Source organism: Triturus cristatus, chromosome 2_2 (genome assembly GCF_964204655.1).
Source record: "Triturus cristatus chromosome 2_2, aTriCri1.1, whole genome shotgun sequence".
NCBI classification, from domain to species: Eukaryota; Metazoa; Chordata; class Amphibia; order Caudata; family Salamandridae; genus Triturus; species Triturus cristatus.
In genome coordinates, this window is record NC_140582.1 from 1,262,537,930 (window position 1) to 1,262,550,732 (window position 12,803).

The 12,803-nt window shown below is 42.9% G+C and overlaps 1 protein-coding gene across 1 annotated transcript in view; it reads left to right on the forward strand.

The window, feature by feature from the left end:
- Positions 1-3,227: 3,227 nt before the first annotated feature.
- Positions 3,228-12,803, forward strand: part of LOC146863557 (vomeronasal type-2 receptor 116-like) — a 54,324-nt gene continuing 44,748 nt past the window's right edge. The window contains exon 1 of the mRNA XM_085643022.1: positions 3,228-3,342. The gene's annotated coding sequence lies outside the window, so the exon portion shown is untranslated. The remainder of the gene's footprint in view (positions 3,343-12,803) is intronic.

Sequence of the window (12,803 nt, forward strand, 5' to 3'; positions counted from 1 at the left end):
TTGCAATAAACTTTGAGCCCGCAATCAGCAAGGCTAAATCAGATTTTGACAGATTTAATAATGTACATATGTCTCTGGTGGGCCGCTGTAATGTGGTTAAAATGATGATTCTGCCCAAAATACTTTATCTATTTCGGGCAATTCCCTTAGAATTCGAAAAACACTGGTTTGCTGCACTTGAGAGCGTAGTAAACAGGTTTATATGGGCACACGGCAAAACTAGGAGAGCATTCAGGTTTATGTCACTGCCGAGAGAAAGAGGAGGCTTTGCAGTTCCTGATTTTAAAGCCTGCTCCTGGGCTGCTGCCGGAGAAGTGTGGCTCACTGGTTAGAGGCGGCAGACCCGTAAGCAGAGGACGGCCCGGGACCAGGGTTCAATTCCCGACGCGGCAGGGTCGTGGACCAGGGTCAGCGGACTCGATAATTCTCGCTTCGGTGCCTACTCTAGTCAGGGACCACACTCGGCAACTCTGGGCATTAGCTTGCCTCATCTTCACAACGGCCCCCCCAGACCGCCGGGGATGCTTGGTCGCACCTTGGAGATACCCAGTAGGGACCATCTCTCAGGGTGAGCCAGGACGGGTTCCCCAGCGGTCGAAGCGCAGAGATACTCCTCCGGGAGTTGATTCTAGCGCTATATAAACCCACAATTATTTAATTAATTAATCCAATATATGAGTTACTTAATTGGCGAGTGTACAATGGACCACTGGGTTGAAGCTGGGTTACCAGATGTGTATAGACTACTGCTAGGTGATGATGCATCTAACTGTTTTATGAAGTTTAGTGAGCCCAGCTATTACAAGAAAACAAGATACAGGACCTTGATGGCCGCCTTTAAAATCTGGGCAGCACTTAAAAAGAAGACGGGCCTTGGGAGAATAAACTGTTACCCGCAGCTTTATAAAAATCCTGCGCTGCCCGGAATTTTCTCAGATACGATTATGGCAGAGTGGGCAAGGTGGGGTATCAGGACAGTCGGGGATTAAATACGGCCAGACGGAATGCGCCAGTTTAGTGATATACAGGGCGAGTTTCGAATTGAGAAGACAATTTATTTTAAATATTTGCAGTTGTGAAGCTTTCTCGGCGGGAAGGTGGGTGGGCAGATTGGTTTTAGCAAAGTAAAAATCATTGACGCTGTTAGAGAAGGGAGGAACTGCACCATAAGGAGATTGTATGCCCAACTAGTAGCGCTTAAGCAGGACGATATGGAAAAACATGGGAAGAAATGGGATGAACGACTGGGCATTGAACCGGATATATTGTAGGATTCATCAGAGCTGGGACAGACAGTGGGGTGCTCTGCGGGGCTTCAAGCTCAGCACCACAAGACAATCTTTTCACTTCCTTACACCCCGGCTAGGATCGCACAACGGGGGGGGGGGGGGAGACGGGAGTTAGATGCCCTCGGTGCGACTCTTCGGAGGCCGACTTAATCCATATGTTTGCGTCCTGCCCACATCTGGAGATTTTATTAAATTCAATAGAGAAATGTATGGATCAGTCATTGGGAGTAAAAGCTGTGCTAACCCCTGCGTTAATACCACTTGGGGTCGACAGCATCGGAGGAAGAGCCATGTTACCGATTCCTCTTCCTGGCTATGGCCGTTGTCCGGATTTGTATAGCTCCGGCATGGCTAGGTCCAGAAGCCCCAACATTTCAGCAATGGCTCGCCCGGCTGCTCGCTATGTTTAATTTGGAAAGAGGTATCTTCGAGAGAAGGAGCAGAGGGGGGGAGAGTGGCTGTCGGGCGTATCTGGGCTCCTGCTCTAAACTGGAAGGAGCTCAAGAAAGAATGGTCCCCGATTGATCGTAGTTTGTGGCTGTTGCCAGCCATCTTCCAAGGTCTATTGTTCGGGAAGTGGCATGGTTCTTTCTTGACCTGATCTGATGTTACTGCCCGCCATGGCTAAGATTGATGTTTCTCAGAATTTATTTGGATTCATTTGTCAATTGTTCTTCTTTGCTATTTATTTGTATAGCTCAATTTTCCAGTAAATATGTATGAAATATTTATTATTGGCTAGAACTGAGCATCCCTCATGTCTCAAGTATATGAATCTCTGTGTGCTGGTATTTATAAAAGCATAATAAAAATATATTTTAAAAAAAAGTAATTTTCTGTTTGTGCATCTGTGTGCAGCTCTGACATGTTATTTGTCTTAGTGGTTGCAGTGTACACAGTTTATGGTCTTTTTACAAACTTTTTTCATTTTATATTAATTTGTATAATGTGGTTTACATCGATGTCTATAGCATATACAAGTATATAACTATTTTCATATTAACTTTATTTTATTTGATATTGCATTACATATGCGGAATATGATGTATATTGGTGTATAGATTGTCTAATGTTATAACACCAGTGTTTTCTTTTTTTTTAGTTCTCTAGGAGCTGTGCTTTATGCTGGCAGTGTTATTCCCTGCCTGCATTGCTTAAAGTGTGATTCCATTTCAGTATCTATGTGTGCCCACGTAAAGTGTATGACGTACTCAATGGCTTGGCTGGTGTAGACTAAAGCTTCATTTTACTGTAGTATTACTGGTGTAGATGTGGGTATCTTTGGTGAGTTACAAAAGGCTTATTACCCTTTTGGAGTTGCGCTTTTTCATGTTCCTCGATGTGCATTATATTTCACGTTCCCGTTACTTTTCCTTCCCTCCCTATATCTGAACATATGTACAATGTATGGGCTTTGTGTGTGGAGTGCCTCCCCGCCGCTAACAGTGGAAACAAATGACCGTCGGACTGCCCACTCACGCCCAAATCAGTGTATGAACAAGTGAGCTGGCTTCTGAGTGTTCGCAGCAATGAGTACAGCACCTGCTCCTGCAGCCTACTCACCCCACAATTACATTTCACAAGGCTTAAAAAACTCACATATGTGTGATATGTTTTTTAATTGATTGGATTGTAATGCAGTCTAACATGCTTCATGCAGTGATTATAAACTGGTACAAATAAAACCATTTGATTATATATTATTATTAAAATTATGAAAATATGAAGTCTGGCTACATGGGGTCAGACAACTAGCATAGCACCACCACCTGGCAGGCAATGGTACAGCACACTTGAATGAAAAGATGAGTTTAAATGGAAATAAGTGCCAGTGGTGAAACATGGTTTACAGGCTGGCTTCCAGCAGCCACGGTACAAATTAAGTATTGCACATGTAATGCTTCTTCTGCTCTCTCCTTTTCATCCCAGACTCCCCGCTCTGTGTGCAGTGAGAGCTGCCTTCCTGGGTACCGCAAGGTGCCAATAAAAGAAAAGCCCATTTGCTGCTATTTCTGTGCGCTATGTGCAGAAGGAGAGTATTCAAATAGGACTGGTGAGTGAAACGTTTATACACTAATGCCTTAAATACATGTCAAATACTAGGGGGGACACACATGTAAGGTTCAGAAGGTGAGCAGTTCCTGTAACATAAAACCTGCTAGGATACTCTCTTGTGACATGGCCTATATTATCCCAATTAACTGTGTGTGAGACTAGGTGCTTCCACTTCATTGTGACATCCCTCCTACAAAGGTAATAGATAATGGGTAACGCCCCCCATCGCACCTGGAAGACAATAATACATCCACTGATCTGAACGCAGACATAGGACCACACCTTGTGTATTTACTGCAGCCAAAATCATGCAACTGATGCATCAAGTGGGCCAGATGTATCTAGGATAGCATCCTGATAATTCTCAAAGCAGAGAGCACTGAAGCTTCCCCCACAGTAGACACCTGGATATTGTCCAAACCACCCTCACAGAAGAGAACATTTGGTATTATGGCATTCAAAACAGATTCACATTAATCCGTCCACCTCACCTCATTCCATTATTGGTATGCTCCTCAATGCTTGGGTCGGGCAAAGTGCTGAGTCACCAATTTCAGTATGAAAAACAACTAATCAGAATTGTTTAAGAAATGATCCGATGCAGACTGAACCCTTATCCCATGTTGTTCGCTGTCATGGATGTAAGCAGAGTGTAATGATACTCAGATAGACAAATGGGAGAACAGAGTGGATCCACCAGTGAAGGCTGCTCTTCGGAAGCAGAAGTGGGGCGGAGAGGGGGAAGAGAGGGAGGAGGGTTTGATTGATTATCGAGGGTTAAAATAAATCACTTACCTGCTGGTCAGCTGGCCGGCCACCACCTCTCTTCCATCCTCTTTGTCCTCTTCCTGGCTTCAAATGTGGAAACAGGAAGCACCCGGGTTCCCAGGCTCCACAGAGCTAATCCCAATGCTGCAAGGCAGCGGTACAATTCGTCTTATCGCTCTGGTGTAATGCAGCCTGGATAACATGCAAAGTGCGCATAAATGTTTTGCCAGCCCGAGAGGCTGGTCAAACATTCATGCACACTTACATACTGCCCACCACTCCTCCCCCTGCTCTGAGAGCTGAGCAGATCCGCCCAGCTGAGACACTGCAGCAGGAACGAATACAATGATAGTAATGCAGAGTTATTATCATTTGTTTTCCTTCTTTTTCACTGCGAAAAGCAATGGGGCATTTCTCCTCCGCCTTAGCAGAGGAGCCGCCACTGGGAGCCACAGGCTCTCTATGCATATGTATGGATATAGATTTATATATATGGATGTATGTAATATCAACTGATATTTATTACATGATTCTGACAGATACCTAAGAGATCCTAATAAGAATTATTACAGTGCAAATGTTCCTCTAGGATTTGTCAGAGGCACTTCTGAACACCAAAATCAGACCGTGCTGAGCATCAGCTTTCCCACAAGGCAACTATTAGGCATACAGTCACAAAACTACAAACATATACAAAATTACAGTTGGCAAAGCAAAATAATATCTGTTCTAATAGGGCTTAACAAGAATTCCCAAAGTGCAAACCTTCTGTACTCATGGCTTGTCAGAGGGGGTAACCAACACCAAAGCCCTTGCCTTAACCCCTTCAGCCAGCGCGGATTACCGCGCCGTGCTGAAGGTTCCGTGCGCGGGCGGGGCTGCGACGGAGCGGTTCCGTCATGCGCACAACGCGACCGACGCGCATGCCGGAACTGCTCCGTCATGCTCATCGAAAGGGTTAATTCAGAATAATAACAATTCATTCTTGAATGCCTATTGACTATAAAATATGCTTTTCACAATCAATATGCCAGACCTATTGTCTTTGTCATAACTTGTCATAATAAGTAATCAGGCATATAGCCTCTGTCATTGGCTTGTCACCATAACCAACATAAGCTCATTGTATTGAGTGTGAGCTTCCTACTGGGGAACCAGCTGGAACACTATCATAAAAGTCTTTTTAGTGGACACATACAAATTAGGCCCAATCAAATCTACACTCAGGGAGACCAACATGTGATTGAGACTCGAAGTCAAAGTTTAGACCTAAAGACTAACTTTACACGTGACGTTTAACTTTACACCTGAAGTCTAAATTTAGACCAAAAGTCTAACTTGTTACAAAAGTCCAACTTTACTACTTTTTGGTCTTCCATAAAGGTTAGTTAATACTAGCAACTGTACTATTAGTTAACATACTACGACTGGTAAAATAACTAATAATAAAGTTACTGATAGTAAAGTATCTTTTTGAAGACCAAAAATTAGTAAAGTTAGACTTTTAGTCTGAATTTAACTTCATGAATCGGGGTCTAAGTCTCTCTCTCAGTAGGACCCTGAAAGTTGTTTTTTTAATCACTTTTTAAATTTACACTGTCAAGCCAGACCTAAAATTCCATGTAGGTTAATGATTGCTCTACTCCTCAACAGGGGCACGCGCACACACACGCACACAAGGGGGTGCCCGGGGGGGGGGTGTGGAGGGGCGGGGGGGCTAGACGACAACCGAGAGGGTATTGGGCCTGTCTGCACAGTTTATGCTGCCATTGTTGGGGGGTTTTGTTTTGTATAATCTTTGGGCCTGGCGGGTATCTTGCCTGTTCTTTACTGTCTGAACGAGGCGGGTAGCGCCCACGCATAGTCACGGAACCCAGTCGAGGTATGGTTAATGCCGTTACTCCTGTTGAGACCAATACGAGACTGTCAACGAGACTGTGGCTGGCTCCGCTGAGGGCGGCGCTCGCACGCAAGACTGATTGCAAGTCCTAGCGCAGGGGTTGGGGGTTCTATTGCGGGGCGCTCCCTTGCCTATGCTATCAACTCTCTGCTTGCCTATTACGTCACATGCCAAAGAATGTTTTTCTTTTTTGTCTACTTTAAAATAATAAAAACAGATTTCAACAAAAAAATGATTGCTCTACTCCTGTTAGTGACTAAAGGATACGGCCACATTTTATTGTTGTATAATTCCTACTAGTCCATAGGATCTGTGTGTTTGTTTGGACCACATAAACTAGGGGATTGGTGTCTAGACTGATTCCAGACACCCCCCAGGATATGTTGGCATATAGGCCACTAGCTTACAGTGCCACCATAAGCCCTATTACCCTTACCGGAACCCCATATAGGTGATTGACCCAAATGTCACCGAGCCTAATACCCTTGCTGTTAAGTACTGCTTTAAGTCACACTTTTTCCTTTCAATTACTGAATTTCCCTCAGTATCTTAGGGGAATGAGTACCCCAAAGTCACATCCAAACTTCCCATGGCTTCTTTGTAAGCCTGAGAGCTAAACACCGGTCCTTGGTCAGAATGTAGTATGCCAATTGCTTATGTCCCGATGAAGAATTGCAAATCCCTTATAACAGTTTGAGCGTCAGCCGAGCGGAATCTGAAGCATTAATCCTCTGCCACCAACATGTACTTTTAAGCTCCATCAGAGTGAAAGGGGCCGCGGTGGTCCAAATAAACAACTGCCAGAAGCTTGTCTGAGATCAAAAGAGGTGTCTGTGCTAGACGTGCTATAGTGGAACCTTTCATCTGCTGACATATTTTGCATTTGGGGATAAAGTCCTTGGTCTGTTTGGTAAACCTGGCCACCAATACCGATGCTTCAGTAATAAATACTGTAGCTGTAATTCATGCATGAGGTGACCCAGACCCTCATGTGCAGCTAGTATCAGTCCTAATCTGCGATCGGTATTTGGCATTACTCTGTCCGCCACTCCTGGAACCTGAGCATACGATATGTTTTGTGAATTTAACTTGTAGGAGTGCTTGAGTGGCAGGTGGGTGTTGTTGTGGGCAGAATTGAGTGGAACCATATTGTCTCTGTCCATCTCATACTAAAACTAGTGATTGCAGCAACGGGAGCAGTGCGGGCTATTGTCCTTGCAGACACATTGGTCATAGAATTCCCTTCAACGTGATCACCAACACATTGATGACTGAATACAGGAATAATATGAGCAAGTGGCAAGCATTCTTACAGCTTTGCCACCTGTTCCCAAAGCATCTTGTTCTTGACTGTGCAACCCTTTCGAAATCCATTTTGGCCTCAATAGTGAAGATATTTCATTATAGGAACGGACACAATAGTATGAATCACACAATATGAGTGTGGGGAATTTGGGATGCGTACTTTGTATTGCCATTATTAGTGATTTTAGATCTGCAAGCTACGCTGTACAGTTCCCTAGGGTCTAAGTGTGTGTTATTTTTAGGACAGAACTTTGTGTCACACATACTCTCCTTTATGATTGCACATGCCATGGAATATTGTTGACATGTCCCTACAGCAGGTTGAGCAGATCCATAAGTATAATGTTTAATTGGTGGAGGATTTTCTTGTTCATACTGCAGGAATGCTTGTGTTTAAAGTGTAGAGTCGAATCTGTAGTCTACATCTGTTGCAGTGAGACAGTTTGCCCATTTAATCCATTGTGAATGCAAGGCTTTAGTGTTTGGGACGCTTGCTTTAGTAGCAGCCTTTAAGGTCAGTACTGGAGTAATGACAATTATTTGCTTACCCTGAGCCAGTGCCTAATGTTTCACTATAACAGTCTGTACCACCGTCAGAATTTTCACAGTGAGTGCAAAACGCATTTCAGTGTTTGCATACAAATGTGATTTGAATGCAATAGGTACCGTATCACCCTCATTGAAAGTGGTATAGGTATAGCCTGTTGGTCCAGCGACTACATGCATCACCAGGTTAATCGAGTTTACACATGTGTGAAAATGTTTGTAAGCTATCATGTCAGCTTGTATGAAACATAAAATATTTATTTGTTCCTGTGTCCATTGATTGAAAAGTCAGGTCTGATTAAATTGTAGAACGGTGGTTTTGCCAGTTCAGTGTGATCCAAAATGTATGCTCTGCCAAAATTTTGGAATCCTAAGATGGATTGTAGTCTTTACAGAGTTGTTGGAGGAAGGAGCAGAGCGTATGTTTCTAAAAAATGTGCTGCCAGGTTTTTGCCTTCACTTGACAACTCATATCCCAGATATAGGACATTGAGTTGGGCAATTTTTGAGTTCTTAAAAATAAATTTGCAACCCAATTGAGGAACCCTAGAATTATGTGGTTCACTCTACTCAAGTGTTCCATTAACACATTGTCCATCAGATAAATATAATATACGTAGGACAATGCCTTCTCATCCAAAATTTGGAGTAACTCTATCACTTTTGCTGAAAATAGCCCAGGGCTATTTTAATACCCCTGGGGCAAATTACAAAATTGTCGATGAAACCCTAGCACTGAGAATGCAGTCAAGTATCTGCTTCTAGGTGCTATATTTTGGCAAACAAATCCTTTTGAGATATCTAGTGTTGTTTTGTATTTCTTCCGCACAAAGTAATTCATTAGTGTGCATTTTGTAGTGCAAATGTGCATGTGGAAGTGTTCAAATGTCTGCAGTCTAAGACCAGACAGAATAAATTGTCCAGTTTAATTACGGGAAATAAGGGATTATTCATGGGCATGGTGCAGTTTTGCATCTTGGTGTTCAAGTTGATCTCAAGTTTCAAGTTTATTTCATTTCCAGACAATTTTTATGTATAAAACTCCATACCAAACCGTTAACATTGTTTTAAAAGGCTGTACTATGACTATTCAAATGTACAAATCTAGTGTCTAGATTTTAGGCACATTATATCCGGCTGTACACATCTCCTTTATTCTACAGGATATTCGATTTAAATCTGTATATTTTTTTGTGTATCAAAAGTTAATACATAATAATGAGGTGTTTGTAGCTCAGAGTTCATTAATGCTAGACATCGAGCTCCTCCTGTTCCTGCATTTTTTCCGTGTGACTGGGTTGGTTATTTGTCAATAACTCGGTTTCCGACACTTTCTTTTCGCATATCCTCAAGAATTTTACCAAGGAACGGTTCAGTTGAGGGTCGCTCACTGTGAAACATGAAAGGACAGCCTAACTCCTAGTTTGAACCCCTCACTGGTTAAATTTAACTTTCAGCCGTTGTTTCCGTTCTTGTGAAAGTTCTTTGCAGGAGCATAGTAGGTGCAGCAGATCTTCCGGTGCTGGACCGCATAAGCGGCACCTAGGGTCCGCCTTCTCCTTTAGCCAGGGTGGAAGATGCTGGATGCAGGGTGCAGCCCAAGTCTATGCTTCATGAAACTGATTTTTGTATGCTTGGCATAACCCGAATTGAAGTACTTCTGAGCCGCTGGCTCGCAATAGGTATTCAGAGTCGTCCATCCGTGAGACCTTTCTGACAGTGAGGCTTTATCCTCCAGCCACGAAAGGTGTTTGACTGTTTTCCAAACCAGTTTCTTAAGCATGCTGGAACTAGTAGATGTTTCCCAGAGATGGTTCAATCCCAATTGTGTAAACCATTTTTAAGTTATCTCGCTGCGGGTGAGGCGGTGTGACGTTCTATCTCTTCCCATAGCTGTGCATTTAATGTTCCTGGAGTGGCTTTCCGTATTTTCTGTATTTTATCCCACGCTATGATGTATGCCCCATGTCTCGCAATAGATTGCTTCTGTAGGCCAAACTCAAGTCTGATTTGCGGGGGTGAAATATATTTAGGCAGCCCAAATATGACCCTCAGCGTAGTTGATACTGTGGAGTCAAATAGTTTGGCATCTCTTCCTTTCTGCGCCTCACTCCCATAAGTAATTGTTGGCAGTAGCTTTGCACGAACCATCTGCACTGTAGGCAGAATCTATGAACCGTTTAGTTTCAAGTTCAGAGCTTTTAAAGAGGTTGCCAGGGCAATGCCTTTATGCCTGATGCTGTTCCTCTGCGCAAGGAATTGACCGCCTTTGTCTATCTTTACACCCAGGTATTTTATTCCAATTTTTCCTCTATTCAGTTCTTCCCCCAGAACCATGCAGCAAGTTTTTCCCTTTTTTTACTGACTAATGGTTCTTGTTTTGTCAAGATTTATCGTTAAACCATTTTCTTTTGAATAGTCCTGTGTAGCGTTTATAAGATGTTGAAGGCCTACTTATGTTTGGGTGATCAGGAATATGTTGTCCGCAAATAGGAGACATGGCATTAAGATGTCTCCCAGTTTTGGAGCGTGTGAGTTACAGGCATTTAATATCGGTACAAGATCAGCTATGAACAGATAAAAAAGTGAGGGGGCTAAAACACATCCTTGTTTAAGCCCTTTGTCCTTTGGTATGCGTTTCGACAGGAATGATCCATCACCCAACGTAAAACATTCAAATGTCTGCAGTTTAAGACCAGACAGTATGAATTGTCCAGTTTCATTATGGGAAATAAGGGATTATTCATGGGCGAGGTGCAGTTTTGCATCTTGGTGTTCAAATTGATCTAGAATTTCCCTAACTTGTTTTTTAGCTTAATTTTTTATTGGGTATTGCTTCTGCGGTTGAGGGACTGCTTTTAATGGGATTTTGTGATGAGAAGACTCATCATCCCACCCAACATGATTTGGGTGTAGTGCAGCGGCTAGCACTAACTCCTGCGCTTAAGAATCTTTAACTGATTCTGGAACAAGTTCAGAAAAAGCTGGTAAAATTACTGTTTCGACCATTGGGCACTCTATTAGAAAATCAGGTGGCCAATCCTTTTCAGCCAAAAGAATATTATAGCCATTCCCAAAAGAGACACTTATCTGTCCTGGGTTTGTCCCCTTGATTTGGAGTATAATTTAGCATAAACGATGGGGGACACTTACCCTTGTGTAAGGTATTTCCACCTTAATATGCTCACTCAGTGCTACTACAGCCAGATAATCCATAAATGAGCTTTCGTGACCTCTGCCGGGCTGTCCATCATCCTTTTTGATGATGTGGTCTGAAGTGTGATGCGTCTCCCTTTTTGGCTTCACGTGCTCTTCAGATCTGCACTCTCACCATCCGCCTCTCTCCGAGCGAGTGTCAGATGAATCCTGAATGGAATAAGAGGAGTGTGTAAATCAGTATCCTGACACCTGTCAGGCTTTCTAATATTATCACGGTTTCATAAATTATATTTTTTTATATTATACTTTTTTATCAGTGGGTCCCTGTAGAAGACACCCACACCATGATCAAGTTTTATTTTGTTTATTTTTTTATTTATTATCCCACTTCTTCTTAGTATAATCGGGTGTTTGCTTGGAGTTATCCTTTTCAGAATTACGCTTAACCATTGGTTTCCCAGGTCTGGGTCCTAAATTATCTCTATCCAGCGTAGCATAGGTTTCCTCAATAATTTTAGGTAAATCTCACTCCTGCAGTGTGGGAGTTGGGGGCATATCACCAACAACCGGCGATAATTATCGCTAAGCGCACTTAGCGCTAGGATAATTATCACCGGCTATTGCTGGTTTCTAACGCTGAGATAGTGCGCTATCAGCGACGCTTATCTCAAAAGCGATAGAAATACCAGCAATAGCTACATGTCGTGCTAATATCGCTGGAAATCCAGCGATGTTCGCACAATGATTGGCGAAACGTTGGTGATAGGACAGGACAGACTTAACCATTATATCCACCTTCCACTGGATATAATGGCTAAGTCAGATTAAAAGCAGGCATAATAAAAGTAGCGATAACCGCGGTTAGCCCTACTTTTCTTATCGCTCTGCAGGTTAGCGTGAAGCTAGATAATAGGAGAAATGTTGCTTAGCGACATTTCTCCCGTTATTTGGGGAAAGAACGCCCACGTTCAGAGAAATAGCAAAAATGCATGGAAACACGCGGTAACGTGTCTATGCAGATAGGGCGTTAAGATTATCGCCGCTTTAGAGGCAAAAAGTGCTGCTAAAGCGACGATAATGCCCTTGCTGATATGCCCCTTAGTTCTTTTAGGCGGTAGTGTATAGTCAAATCTGCTGCCTCCCCTTTTATGTTACCTAACAATATATAGGATACTGTGTCAAAATTGCCTACGAATGTCATCCCTAAGTCCAGGGCAGGTGCTGGCACATACTCATTCTATACTTATTTCAGTACTTCAGGCAGAACTTATATTGAAGGGGGACTATGTGCTCTGGTATAAATGGCAGCGAAGACTGTACTCCAAGTGGCACAATCTTCCACGAGTCATCCCCATCGGCAAACAAATTGCTAATATTCTGTGATTTTCCTGTGGGCCCAAATGGGGAAAACTGCTTCAAACTGACCAATTTTCTGAGATATCCAGAACGGAATTTGCTCTTAACTGGTGGAACATTTTCCCATAATGGCATTCAGTGTTTGAGGGTTGATGCCCAAAGCAGTCAATTGTGGTTGTGCAGCCTGAGCTACTTTTACTTGGTTAACTGGGAGTGTTCGCATAATGTACTGTGTACGGTTTCTGTAAATTTTTACTAAATCTTGTATAATTTTCTAATTTCTGCTGTATTCACATTAGCAAGAATAAATGTGGTGTATATATCAGCTAAGACCGGCTCGGTTGCTCCTTCTTTACTGAGCGGATCGAGTCGCACATTTTTTATGGTTTGGCGAGGGCGTCTTTAAACCAATTTATATGTTCTTG